At 43.4% G+C, this 14183-nt stretch overlaps 3 long non-coding RNA genes across 9 annotated transcripts in view; 1 reads left to right on the top strand and 2 right to left on the bottom strand.

The window, feature by feature from the left end:
* LOC308584190 overlaps window positions 1–14183 on the top strand; it is a 121254-nt gene that overhangs the window by 65872 nt on the left and 41199 nt on the right. For 2 of the 7 annotated variants that reach the window (XR_014006603.1, XR_014006604.1), the window contains one exon: window positions 13686–13842. The exons of 2 other annotated variants lie outside the window; for them this stretch is intronic. This is a non-coding gene — a long non-coding RNA (uncharacterized lncRNA). Of the gene's footprint in view, window positions 1–8843; window positions 10196–13685; window positions 13843–14183 lie in introns of those variants that run through there. 3 more of the 7 variants (XR_014006612.1, XR_014006605.1, XR_014006606.1) reach the window with 3 other exon arrangements.
* LOC308584191 overlaps window positions 1–14183 on the bottom strand; it is a 65758-nt gene that overhangs the window by 12560 nt on the left and 39015 nt on the right. The window lies entirely within an intron of this gene.
* On the bottom strand, window positions 4657–8828 carry LOC308584239. The gene is made up of 4 exons (XR_014006688.1): window positions 8325–8828; window positions 7548–7867; window positions 6065–6197; window positions 4657–4831 (listed from the first exon to the last, which is right to left on the bottom strand). It is a non-coding gene; the product is annotated as an uncharacterized lncRNA (long non-coding RNA).

Raw genomic sequence — 14183 nt, forward strand, 5'->3', positions numbered from 1 at the left:
TTATTCTATAACTACAACTATGATACAAAACTATATACAGAGCTGAATATTCTAAGCATAAATCAATGCTACACTGAGAGTCTGCAGCTGCACTTAGCAGCAATCTTATCTCTAGAATCTCTAACACTCTCACTTTCTCCGATACACTGACTGACTGTCTCTCTCTCTCACACACACAGATATGTTGCTGGGCAGAATAAGTAGATAGGCAGGACAAACCTCCTCCTCTCTGGAGAGTCAGCAGAGACCATCAGGAGATGATCAGGAGATTCTTGGGTATGGGAGGGGTGAAATCTCCTCAGTTTCACCGTCTATTGATCCCTGTTCCACCACTTTATTTCTCGCTGCCACCACCCAGACCTTACCTGGCATAATACTGAGTCCAGTCAGGGTTAAGTTGGAACATAAACTTCTGTTTATTTATTGCAATTTAACAAGCGTGTGGTTTCATAAACAGTCTCAGTGAATTACAATCATGGGGTGCCTATCCAGACCTATAACTTCTCTCAGATATTTACTTGTCTTCCTGGCTCCTAACTGTCCCTGACTCAGCTTATTTCGCCACACTAATTCAACCTACCCACAGACTATCCCAATTCACTTCCACTCCAACCAACTTCCCAACGAACTCCTCCCTTTGCCCCTCCCAGAGCTGGTTTTATAATCCCTCTGACTCCACCCCCCTGGGTTCTGATTGGGTAACCTGTTTAACTATTTCACCTCCAGCACTCTCATATGTTAACGTCACAGAAAGTAGCCCAGGCTTTTGCAGAAATTAGCTCCACCAAGCCCACTCATTATAGTATAATAGGCATAATTGCATGCACATGTGCCTACCAGGAAGAATTCTTCATCCTAGGATCCCATGACACCCAGTCTGGTGAGATAAGAGAATGCAAATAATAAGAATAAGAACAACAACAACAACAACAACAACTTATTATTTATACCCCACCCCTCTGGCTGTGTTCCCCCAGCCACTCTGGGCGGCTTCCAACTCCAGTCATTAATTATATATTATTGTGTTATATTGTGCTGTGTATAAATTACCATGGAAAACCTGCAGGACAACATATTAATTTATTATGAAAGGCATATTCGATATTTATGGTGTATATTGTTTTATATTGCTTCTTGATTGTATACAGGGTATGAATTTGGGTATATTTTGTACGTCTTATATGCTTGGCATTCTATTTTCTAAAAAACCCAAGAAACTTTCTAACTAGTTTCATTACCGAACTGGACTTTAACACCCCCAAAAAATTCTGTTTGTTTTTCTTTTCTTTTTTTTAAATTCTTTTTATTAAGTTTCATATACGTAACCAAAAAGAGAAAAACAAATCAACAATCACAAAAAAAGAAAAGAATAAGTAATTTACAAGTGTTTACACATAGCAAAATGGTCTTATCCGTTTCTATTACAGTTATTTATCTTCGCATTTATTTCTTTATAGTTTTAAGCACTTCAATCATTCCTCTGCCCTCTACCGACCTCCATCCCACCCACTTTCAGGCTTCTTAATTTACATAGTTTGTTTTTCCTGCAGCTCGTACTTGTCAATGATTTGCACATCGTAAGATTTATATCAAACCTGCTATAGTTTTTAGGTTTTTGTAATTCCCTTCAATATATATCATAAATTTACTCCAGTCGTTAATAAACTTTGTATTTTTTGGGTTTCTAATTTTCTGTGTCATTTTTGCAAGGTTAACAAATTCAAATAATTTGGTTTGCCAGTCTCTAATTAATGGGGTGTTTTGATTCTTCCAGTTTTGGGCAATTAGTAATCTGGCGGCGGTTGTGGCATACTGAAATATTACCTTATCCTCCTTTTTGATTTCATCCCCGATTATTCCTAGTAGGAATACTTCTGGTCTTTTGGGAAATGTGTATTTGAGTATTTTTTTTAACTCGTTATAAATATTTTCCCAATATTTCTTCATTACATCGCATGTCCACCACATGTGGAAAAAAATTCCCTCTTTAATTTTACACCTCCAGCAGTTCTTGTTTCCTGTTTTGTACATTTTCCCTAGTTCTGCTGGTGTAATATACCACCTATCCATCATCTTCTCTAAGTTTTCCCTGAGTGTTACACATGCCGTGAACTTCATTCCACTAGTCCATAATTTCGACCACTTATCATATTCTATATTGTAACCCAGATCCATTGCCCATCTTGTCATTACCCCCTTTATTTCTTCATCTTTGGTGTCCCACTCTAATAATATGTTGTACATTTTGGATAGTAATTTGTACTTGCCTTCAATTATCTCTATCTGGAACTTTGATTTCTTTTCATTCATCCCTACTTTTTTGTCATTTAACCATTCTGCATGTATTTGATGGAATTGTAACCAACCCGTTAAATTGTCCTTCAGAACAGAATATTAAAATGCAATAACCTATTAAACATTAAAAACTTCCTCCTGGGCCGTGTTCAGAAAGTGGTGGTGGTGGGGGGAATGAGTGTTCAGACCCCTGAGCTCTCACTTGTGGGGTGCCTCAGGGTTGTGTCCTCTCCCGCCTGCTTTTCAACATCTACATGCAGCCGCTGGGAGAGATCATCAGGGGGTTTGGGCTGGTTGTTCATCAGTATGCGGATGATACCCAGCTCTAACTCTCTTTCAAATCAGAACCAGTGAAGGCGGTGAAGGTCCTGTGTGAGTGTCTGGAGGCGGTTGGAGGATGGATGGCAGCTAGCAGATTGAGGTTGAATCCTGACAAGGCAGAAATACTGTTTTTGGGGGGGACAGAAGAAGGGCAGGTGTGGAAGACTCCCTGGTCCTGAATGGGGTAACTTTATCCCGAAGGACCAGGTGTGCAGCTTGGGAGTCATTCTGAATTCACAGCTGTCCATGGAGGAGCAGGTCAGTTCTGTGTCCAGGGCAGCTGTCTACCAGCTCCACTTGGTACGCAGGCTGAGACCCTACCTGCCCATAGGCTGTCTCACCAGAGTGGTGCATGCTCTACTTATCTCTCGCTTGGACTACTGCAATGTGCTCTATGAAGGTGCAATGTGCACCTTTGAAGGTGATCTGGAAACTACAACTAATCCAGAATGCGGCAGCTAGACTGGTGACTGGGAGCGGACTCCGAAACCATATAACACCGGTCTTGAAAGACCTACACTCGCCCCAGTACGTTTTTGAGCACAATTCAAAGTTTTGGTGTTGACCTTTAAACCCCTAAATGGCCTTGGTCCAGTATACCTAAAGGAACATTTCCACCCCCATCATTCTGCCCGGACACTGAGGTCCAGTGCTGAGGGCTTTCTGGCAGTTCCGTTGCTGTGAGAAGCCAAGTTACCGGGAAACAGGCGGAGGGCCTTCTCGGTAGTGGCACCCGCCCTGTGGAACGCCCTCCCACCAGATCTCAAAGAGAAAAACAACTACCAGACTTTTAGAAGACATCTGAAGGCAGCCCTGTTTAGGGAAGTTTTTAATGTTTAATAGGTTATTGTATTTTAATAATCTGTGGGAAGCCGCCCAGAGTGGCTGGAGAAACCCAGCCAGATGGACGGGGTATATATAATAAATTTATTATTATTATTATTATTATTATTATTATTATTATTATTATTACTACTACTATTACTATTATTATTAGCATTCTCTTATCTCACAAGACTGGGTGCCATGGGATCCTAGGATGAAGAATTCTTCCTGGTAGGCACATGTGCATGCAATTATGCCTAATATACTGTAATGTGTGGGCTTTGTGGAGCTAATTTCTGTAAAAACTTGGGCTACTTCCTGTGACGTTAACAGGTGAGAGTGTTGGAGGTGAAATAGTTAAAAAGGTTACCCAATCACAACCCGGGGGTGGAGTCAGAGGGACTATAAAACCAGCTCTGGGAGGGGCAAAGGGAGGAGTTCGTTGGGAGTTGGGTGGTTGGTTGGAGTGGGGGTGAATTGGGATAGAGTCTGGGAGTAGGTTGAGTTAGTGTAACGAAATAGGCTGAGTCAGGAACAGTTAGGAGCTAGGAAGACAAGTAAATATCTGAGAGGTGGTCTAGTGAGTGAGAGCAGGTATGAAACCACACGCTTGTTAAATTGCAATAAATAAACAGAAGTTTATGTTCCAACTTAACCTTGACTGGGATCAGTATTGTACCAGGTAAGGTCTGGGTGGTGGTAGCAAGAAATAAACTGGTGGCACAGGGATCAATAGACGGTGAAACGTCCGGGGACCCTGTGTGATCGCCACACTTCCCAACCTGCAATCCTGTGGGGGGAGGGGGCAAGAATATTTAAGAGGAAGCTTTCAGACCTGGTTTGGTCAGTTCAATAATCCCAAAATTCAGACACCTGTGGGTTTTTAAGGATGACTCTATTTCAACTGGCATACTTTTTAAAAGAGTGCAACTCAGGTTGGTTACCATTTAAATGGAAGCAGAACTGAACAACTTCTCCCTCTCATTCCACCCTCCATATTTTGTCACTCTTCATTTCCCACATTGTGGCCCAGTCCTCCTCACTAGACTGTTTTGGGGGATCCTCACCCCCTTTTAGTCTTCCTTTCTAATGACGTTTTGGGCCTCTTCACAAACCATGCCTGCTGACACCTCCTTCTCATGGACGTAAGGTGCCATTTTGGCTTCACTAGCAAGAACACTCATGCTTAGAAATGAAAAACAGAGGGGAAAAGGCTTTTGGATCTGCTTTTATTGCAAGGCACAAGCTCATGTAAGCCTTGAAAATGTTGCTTTTTTCAATCTGGATGCCTTGGAGAAGAAGTCCCTAGCTGGGGATCAAGCGGGATCGAGTGGCTCTCAAAAAGAGGGAGCATCTTCCACTTTTCAAAGGCATCTATCACTCCTCCCGTCTAAAATGTAGAAACCAGCAACAAAAAGACAACAGTTAACTCAGTTTCATAGCAAAGTGACTATGTTTGAGACACGAAAACACAAAGCAAGGCATGTTGGACCACAAGAAAGATTTCATGATAATAAGCCATTGGGTAGGCATAGGTCTGTTTCAGTTTTTCATTTCCAGAAACAATGAATTATATAGATTCACCTTTCAATGAGAATTGAATGCAGTCTCTAGCCCATCCATACCCCTGGCGGACTTTTTTTTTCTATGTACAATTAATAGTGAGTGAGCTTTCAAGGTCTCCAATATTCTCCTGCAGACTGGATGTTATGCACGGCAGGGATTTCTTGCCTTTGTGGCCCTGAGAAAGAGTTCTGGGGAAACAGGAAGCTTGCTCACCAGTTTGTGACCATGTTTTGAGAAACACGGGAGAACTGGCACCCTGCGGTTCCTTCAGTCCAGTTGCAAATTTCCCTGCCAGGACCCAAGACAAAAGTCTACTGCCTCAGGCTCCTTTTTAAAAGATAAAATAATAATGAATCTGCTTGGAACTGAAAGTGGGAGATTTGCCTGGAATGTATAACATGTGAAACTGAGGTAATCTTAGACGGGGGAGGGCAGGACACCACACAGAGTAAGAGCCCAGATAAACAATGGATGAAGCTGCACAACAAATTAAATGTGCCCATCCTTTGTGGTTTTGGGATTTGGCAAAGGAGATCTGGCATAAGCTCACAGGGCAAAGGGGCCAAAGACAGCTGGACCAGCCATGAGGCAGGTGAGGACCCTGCTTCTGCTGGCAGAAGCCCCCCAGACAACAAACCCATTGGTACCCCTCCTGCCCCGCTGGTTCTGCCTGTGGCGAAAGAACTCAGCACCATCTTGCTTAAAATTGGCAGCAATGGTAGTGCCGCTTTTGTGCCTGCAATCAACAGGGTATGGCGTGTGTCAGCGGCAGATCAGTCCATGGCAGGAGGAGCAGGTAGATGGGCTTAGGAGCCGTGCTGGCAGAATGGCAAAGCAGCAATTACCATTTTGCATCAAGCGGCAATATGGGATGTGCCACCCTTGGCTGATTCTGGCATAGGTATTTTTATATTTATTTTTCCAATGGAGCAATTGTGCTTGCAGGCAAAGGATGATCAGTTTAGGGGACGCTGAATTGGGTACTTAAAATGATCAATCCAGGGGGTAATGGGAGAGGGGTAGGAGGTGTAATTTTCTTTTGGTAAGCTGAAATTACCTTTGGCAACAGGGATAATTACGAATACACCTTCCAATCCTTATATAATTATTGGGACAACGTACAGGGAAGCAAGTACCATGGATACTATGGCAATCCAAAGTATTCTGAGGTTCATAGTCTTGTGCAGATCCTGTGCAAAAAGAGAAACAAACATAAGTGGGGAGAAGGAAGTTAAATTCCAATAGAATGAAAGACAGGAACAATTCCACAGCCCTTTGAACAGGAGTGGCTCTGTGACGCTCTGGGTGCTGTGGCATCCCAACTCCTACCCCCCACCCCACCCCTGCCAGGGGCCACTGGTGTTTACCACCCTTTCTACATTCACAAGAAGAAATTGTCAATCTGCTTATCCAGATATTTGCTCATGAGTGGAAGGTGACAGTCCACGAAACACGACAGCAAGAAGTGAGGCACACATGGCTTATTAGTTATAGAGAAACTGAAGCCTGGAACTGAAGCCATCAGAGCCCCTAGGACTACCCAGAATAAAAGGCTCTATATTACATCAAGAAACATTTCCCCACTAATTAGATACTATATACCCCAAAATTATTGGCAGACCTGTGGAAGAGACAAATCAAAATTTTATTTTGTAAAACATATTCTATAAATCTGCATCGAATTGCATAAAATCTAACCAAACTGAGAAAAGAAGAGGCTCCTTTTGTTTTTCCTTACCAGTTTTACATGCGATGCCATTTTCCATATATTAATAAAAAGGTAAAGGACTGTTTTGACAGCTAAGTGCAGTTGCAGACAACTCTGGGGTTGCGGCGCTCATCCCACTTTACAGGCTGAGGGAGCCGGTGTTTGACCACAGACAGCTTCCGGGTCATGTGGCCAGCATGACTAAGCTGTTTACCTTCCCGCCACAGCGGTAGTTATTTATCTACTTGACTTTGATGTGCTTTCGAATTGCTAGGTTGGCAGGACCAGGGACCGAGCAATGGGAGCTCACCCCGTCGTGGGGATTCAAACCGCCAACCCTCTGATCACTAAGCCCAAGAGGCTCAGTGGTTTAAACCACAGGGCCACCCACGTCCCTTTTTCCTTATATTACTGTGCCATAATGAAGTCAACATGTGAACATCAAAGCACAGCCGTCCTCTGAAAGTCAGCTCTCCCTCCAAGTAATGTGTTTAAAAAATGTACCTGAAAAAGTGTAATTCCATGACAATAGCATGAAAATATAGTTTACAATAGGGGAAATTGCACAGCAATGATGGGCATAATGGGGGAAATTCAGCAACACAGGTCATATTTTCCCTAATAGACACACTTTGGTAGGCAATTTTGTCGGATATATACGTTTTTTATGCAAAGAATTCCCACTAAAGAGATTACCACTAAAGAAACGTCTCTAGAAAGGAAAGTGAGCTTCGTTTGCAAGGCCACAGAAGAGCAACTGTACTCCTCTCCCTCTTCCACCCCATAATAGGCTGGCAGGTGTCCCTCTGCCTTCTTCCTCTCCATCCCTTACCTGGGGAAGCCAGGAGCAGCAAAGAGAGAACTGCCAAGCACAGGTGAAGGATCTTCATGGCTCAGGATGAATTGTGGTGACAAAGCCAGCTTTTAAGCTAAATGGAGCCCCAAAGCTTGCCAAGAGAGGGCTGGGAGGGAGAAGCAGATTGCATAATTTTAATTTCTTTGGGACGTTGTGACTTAGGCTGACGTGGACGAGAATGTTGACAAAATCACGTGCCTCTGGAAAGGCATTCCTGCATTCTGTCAGTCATAGCAGTTTCCACACCAGATCACAAACATTCAGATGTGCTGTATTCATGTTTCAGAGGGAGATAGCTTAAATCAAATGAAACATTTATGCTGAGGATGCAATGCCCCACATAGGCAGTGCTAGGGGGATGTATCCCTCAGGTAAATGACACCTGTCCCCAAAACATTGCTGGACCCTTGCGGTTATGTCAAGGAAGGGCAGTTTTCACATGCTCGTCTCCTACAATGATTATTCTTAGTAGTAGCCTGTGCTTTCCTCCCCTAAAAAATGTTTAGGGTTACTCTCATTTTCCTACTCATATTGAAATACTGCTCCTCAATCTGGCCAAACTTAGATTCAAAAAATGTTTAGGGGTATGCGTTACCCCTGCATCCCCCCATGAAATAGCACTGGTAGTAGTAATAGCTTCAAACAGTTCTTCCAAAAAGAAAAAGAAAGATTCAAGTCCACCGATTGAAGAGGTTGAGTGGGACATGCAGGGCAAGGAGATTTCAAAGGTGAAATGATGGACTCTTTGCTTACTTGAAGGAAAGGCAATCTTCACATGCTCTCTTGTCCTTTTTCTCATTCTTGCAATCATCATCATCATCATCCTATTTCTCAGACACCTTTTTCTAACTAGACTCAAAGCAACTTACAAAAATATTTTCAAACATGAGGGGCTCTGCTTCTCTGCTTGCTCCACCTGCCATGTTCCACTCTGCACCCCATAATAATTGGCCAACCTGTCCTTTCCTTTCTCCTTTCCACCCTTGAAGATGACTAAGCCCCCTTTCCCCCTTCCCAACCCTGTTTCTGAAGCTGCTTCACTCTTCTGCCCTGCGCTCCTTGGAGTCGCTGTTATTTGTGACTAAAGATCAGGGGTGATGGGATCTCCAGAACAGAAACATCCAAAGGCCGATGAGTTAACCTTCTCTGCTTTGAGGTTTCATTTGAGCTTTCATGCTCAGGCCTGGTGCTTTCATGCGCAAGGTGCTTGAAACTGAATATGGATCCCTTTGCAAGGAATATATGCAACCTAATCCTCAGCTATTCAATACCTGGGACACATGGTGGGAGGAGGAGTGATGAAACTTTTAGAGACAAAGGTAGAAGCCATTTCCAACTGGCCTACCCCTACCTCCAAGAATAAAGTCAGAGCTTTCCTAGGACTAGCCGGTTATTATCGCAAATTTATTCCGAAATTTAGCGAGATAGCAGTGCCTTTATCTGACCTAACGCAGAAGAAGGAGCCAGACAAGGTTAACTGGACAGCAGCATGTCAGTGGGCGTTTGACGCCTTAAAAAGCGGCTTGACATTAAATCCAGTCCTTGTTGCTCCTGATTATGATCGTGAGTTCACCGTCTCCACCGATGCATCTAATGCCGGGATCGGGGCCGTGCTGTGCCAACAGGGAGAGAAGGACGACCTGCATCCCATCACCTTCATAAGCAAGAAACTACTACCAAGGGAAAGACATTATTCGACCATCGAGAAGGAATGCCTTGCCATCGTGTGGGCATTACAGAAACTGAAGCCGTACATCTGGGGCCGAACTTTCACTTTATGTACTGACCATTCACCCTTGCTGTGGCTGAGAACCATGAAGACCAAGAATAAGCTGATGAGGTGGGCCCTATCACTGCAAGACTTTAATTTTATGGATAAAAATGTGAAAGGGACCCTGAACACCGTTGCAGACGCCTTATCCAGAAGACCTGCAATTGAAAGTTAAGTGAATGCTTAAGATGTAACAGGCTTTTGTATATATGTATATTTTACCAGAACACAGTGTTTGATGTACAAATGTTAGGTGTGATGTGAAGGGTGAAATGACAGGTTAGAAAATGTTTATTTGCCATAAAGATGTACTGCTGATTGATCAGGAGATTAACTAGGTTAAGTTATCCCTCCTGAGTCAAACTTCTTAAGGGGGGAGGAATGTGGCGTTTGCCTCCTAGGATGGGTCATAGGAAAGGGTTAAAATGGGTGTGATGTGATTGGCCAGTGAGAATTCATGGGGGGGGGAGTAAAAGTTAGAGTGGGAGGCTTTGAAAGTCAGTTGAGGTTTGGGAGTTGAAGAAGGAAGAGGGAGGATTAGGTGTGGGTTGGCAGAGATGTATTGTGAGAGGAATTGTCAGGTGGAGTCAGATAGATAGTTGGGAAAAATCAGTTTGGAGTTGTTGGGAACTAAGATTAAGAAACTGACAAGAGAAAAATAAACTGAAACCATACGCTTGTTCCTGCATTTAAAATTAAACTTGATTATTTGTTAATGTTAACAACTGTCTGGACTCCGTGTGTCCCCGTGAGAAGCGGGGTGGTGGCAGCGAAGAAAGCAATCACAGTGGTGGCACAGGGTCTATAGACCATCAAACATCCGGGGGCCCTGTGTGATCGCCACAGTAAGTAAGTAAGTAAATGGCTTAGTCATCCTCTATGGTGTAAAGGAGAAGAGAAAGGACAGGCTGGCCAACTATTATTGTGAAAGGTGCCCTTCCTTCAGGTAACCACAAGGGTCCAGCAATGTGATGGGAACAGGTGAGGGGTGAGTTATTTACCTGAGGGATACACCCCCCTGGCACTGCCTATTCTCCTCATAAACTTTTTGTTTGATCCAAGCGATCTCCTTGTGAAACATGAATGCAGCAGATCTGAATGTTTGCGATCTGTAGTTGGGATTCTACTTCTGTGGAAACTGCTATGACTACCAGATTTAAGCAATATCTTCCCACAAGCATGTGATTTTGGCAACATTCTCCTCCATGTCAGCCTAAGTCAAAATGTTCCAAACAAATTTAAAATATGGGAAGCATGGGTGCAGCCAAGATTTATTTTAGGGGGGTCGGCTATGAAGTTGTGCCTCTGTTTCTTCCTCTTCTGAATGAACTTTCCTTTTACTTGTGGACCATGGTATTTGTTCTTCCTCTACACAGAATATGGCCTATCACAAACTGATTGTATCTGCCTCCCATTCGTTTGTCCTGCTGTCTTCACTGACATTGGGAGCTGTCCACCACTGTATAATTGTTGCAGAAGGGAACTTCAGTTTAGCAAAGGAGAATCAAACAAGTGTCCAGAGGAAAGTATCATTTCTCCTTCCCGCACCATGCCCCTCTTGTAACATTTTTTGGATCAATCATTTTCAGGAGCCTCTGATCTGAGTAGCTTTAGGCTACCACCCTAAATGGACATCCCTTCTTGGATTTAGGCATAGGGAGCCAGTGAACTGAGAAAATAGTTTCATTACGTAAAACTTTTATGATGCCTGCTAACATGAACCATAGGTTTCTTTACAAGTTGATGATCATTTATCTGATTCCAGTTTAACCTCCTTTAATATAGCATTTGTCCGCTATATCCATTTGAGTTTTCCATTAAAACTTTATTATTTCATCCATTATGTAAAAACTGCATCGATACAAACGCATCTCTCCTCCCTCCCTCTTCCCATCCATGTCTTAGAGCAATTCTATTCCTTCAGAAACAGAATTAACCAAAACAAAACTCATTATAGTCATTATGTAGGTTGATTATACAGTCTGCAAGATTTACAGTTGTCTTAATTAGGTTTTTCATTAATTAAACAACCACTGGTAGTACAACGTATCTCTAATGCAACCTTTTTATTACACAGAATGTCAATTTCATAGAGCAGTGAGTACCAGCTGCCTGTTCCATTAGTTACACAAAGCATCAATTACATAAGTGGTCCCTGAATACATCGTCCTGTGATTGCAAGCTTAATTGGTTGCACAGCCAGTTGTTTTCATACTTTGATGATGGGGTGCAGAGTGGAACATGGCAGGTGGAGCAAGCAGTGAAGCAGAGCCCCTCCTGTTTGAAAATATCAAGTAAGCAAAGAGTCCATCATTTCACCTTTGAAATCTCCTTGCCCTGCATGTCCCACTCAACCTCTTCAATCGGTGGACTTGAATCTTTCTTTTTCTTTTTGGAAGAACTGTTTGAAGCTATTACTACTCCGCAGTGCTATTTCATGGGGGGATGCAGGGGTAACGCATACCCCTAAACATTTTGTGAATCTAAGTTTGGCCAGATTAAGAATAATCATTGTGGGAGGTGAGCATGTGAAAAGTCCCCTTCCTTCACGTAACCGCAAGGGTCCAGCAATGTGGTGGGGACAGGTGAGGGGTGAGTTATTTACCTGAGGGATACATCCCCCTAGCACTGCCTATGTGGGGCATTGCATCCTCCTCATAAATGTTTCATTTGATTCAAGCTATCTCCCTCTGAAACATGAATACAGCACATCTGAATGTTTGTGATCTTGTGTGGAAACTGCTATGACTGACAGAATGCAGGAATGCCTTTGCAGAGGCACGTGATTTTGGCAACATTCTTGTCCACGTCAGCCTAAGTCACAATGTCCCCAAAAAATTACATTTATGCAATCTGCTTCTCCCTCCCAGCCCTCTCTTGGCAAGCTTTGGGGCTCCATTTGGTTTAAAAGCTGGCTTTGCCTGGCTTTGTCACCACAATTCATCCTGAGCCATGAAGATCCTTCACCTGTGCTTGGCAGTTCTCTCTTTGCTGCTCCTGGCTTCCCCAGGTAAGGGATGGAGAGGAAGAAGACAGAGGGACACCTGCCAGCCTATTATGGGGTGGAAGAGGGAGAGGAGTACAGTTGCTGTTCTGTGGCCTTGCAAAGGAAGCTCACTTTTCTTGCTAGAGACATTTCTTTAGTGGTAAAATTAGCATAAAAATGTATATATCAGACAAAACTGCTTACCAAAATGTGTCTATTAGGGGATAGATGCACTGTGGTGCTGAATTTCCCCCATTATGCCCATAATTGCTATGCAATTTGCCCTGTTATAACCTATATTTTCATGCTATTATCATGAAATTACACTTTTTCATGTACATTTTTAAAATACATTACTTGGAGGGAGAGCTGCCTTTCAGGGGACGGCTGTGCTTTGATGTTCACATGTTGACTTCATTATGGCAGAGTAATATAAGGAAAAGGGGACGTGGGTGGCCCTGTGGTTTAAACTACTGAGCCTCTTGGGCTTGCTGATCAGAAGGTTGGTGGTTTGAATCCCCACGACGGGGTGAGCTCCCATTGCTCGGTCCCTGGTCCTGCCAACCTAGCAATTTGAAAGCACATCACGTGCAAGTAGATAAATAGGTACAGCTCCGGCAGGAAGGGAAACGGCGTTTCCGTGTGCTGCTCTGGTTCACCAGAAACAGCTTAGTCATGCTGGCCACGTGACCCGGAAGCTGTCTGTGGTCAAACGCCGGCTCCCAGAGTTGTCTGCAACTGGAATTAACTGTCAAAACAGTCTGTTACCTTTTTTTTAATATATGGAAAATGGCATCGCATGTAAAACTGGTAAGGAAAAACAAAAGGAGCCTCTTCTTTTCTCAGTTTGGTAAGATTTTATGCAATTCTATGCAAATTTATGGAATACGTTTTAGAAAATAAAATTTTGATTTGTCTCTTCCACAGGTCTGCCAATAAATTTGGGGTATAAAGTTTCTAATTAGTGGAAAATGTTTCTTGATGTAATATAGAGCCTTTTATTCTGGGTAGTCCTAGGGGCTCTGATGGCTTCAGTTCCAGGCTTTAGTTTCTCTATAACGTATAAGCCATGTGTGCCTCACTTCTTGCTGTCGTGTTTCGTGGACTGACACCCTCCACTCATGAGCAAATATCTGGATAAGCAGATTGACCATTTCTCCTTGTGAATGTAGAAAGGGTGGTAAACACCAGGGGCCAGTGGCAAGGGGTGGGGTGGGGGTAGGAGTTGGGATGCCACAGCACCCAGAGCGTCACAGAGCCACTCCTGTTCAAAGGGCTGTGCAGTTGTTCCTCTCTTTCATTCTATTGTGATTTAACTTCCTTCTCCCCACTTTTGTTTGTTTCTCTCTTTGCACAGGATCTGCACAAAACCAGGAACCTCAGAATATTTGGGATTGCTATCATAAGGCCAATGGTGTTTGCTCACCTCGAGGTTGTCCCAATAATTCTAAAAAGATTGGAAGGTGTACTCCTAGAATTCCATGTTGCGACCGGTAATTTCAGCTTACCAAAAGGTAATTTCAGCTTACCCATTACCCCCTGGATTGATCATTTTAAGTACCCAATGCAGCGTCCCCTAAACTGATCATCCTTTGCCTGCAAGCTCAATTCCCCCATTGCAAAAATAAATATAAAAATACCTATGCCAGAATCAGCCAAGGGTGACACATCCCATATTGCCGCTTGATGCAAAATGGTAATTGCTGCTTTGCCATTCTGCCAGCACGGCTCCTAAGCCCATCTACCTGCTCCTCCTGCCATGGACTGATCTGCCGCTGACACACACCATACCCTGTTGATTGCAGGCACAAAAGCGGCACTACCATTGTTGCCCATTTTAAGCAAGATGGTGCTG

The sequence above is a fragment of the Podarcis bocagei genome (genome assembly GCF_964188305.1).
Source record: "Podarcis bocagei genome assembly, chromosome: 3".
In the NCBI taxonomy this organism is placed as follows: domain Eukaryota; kingdom Metazoa; phylum Chordata; class Lepidosauria; order Squamata; family Lacertidae; genus Podarcis; species Podarcis bocagei.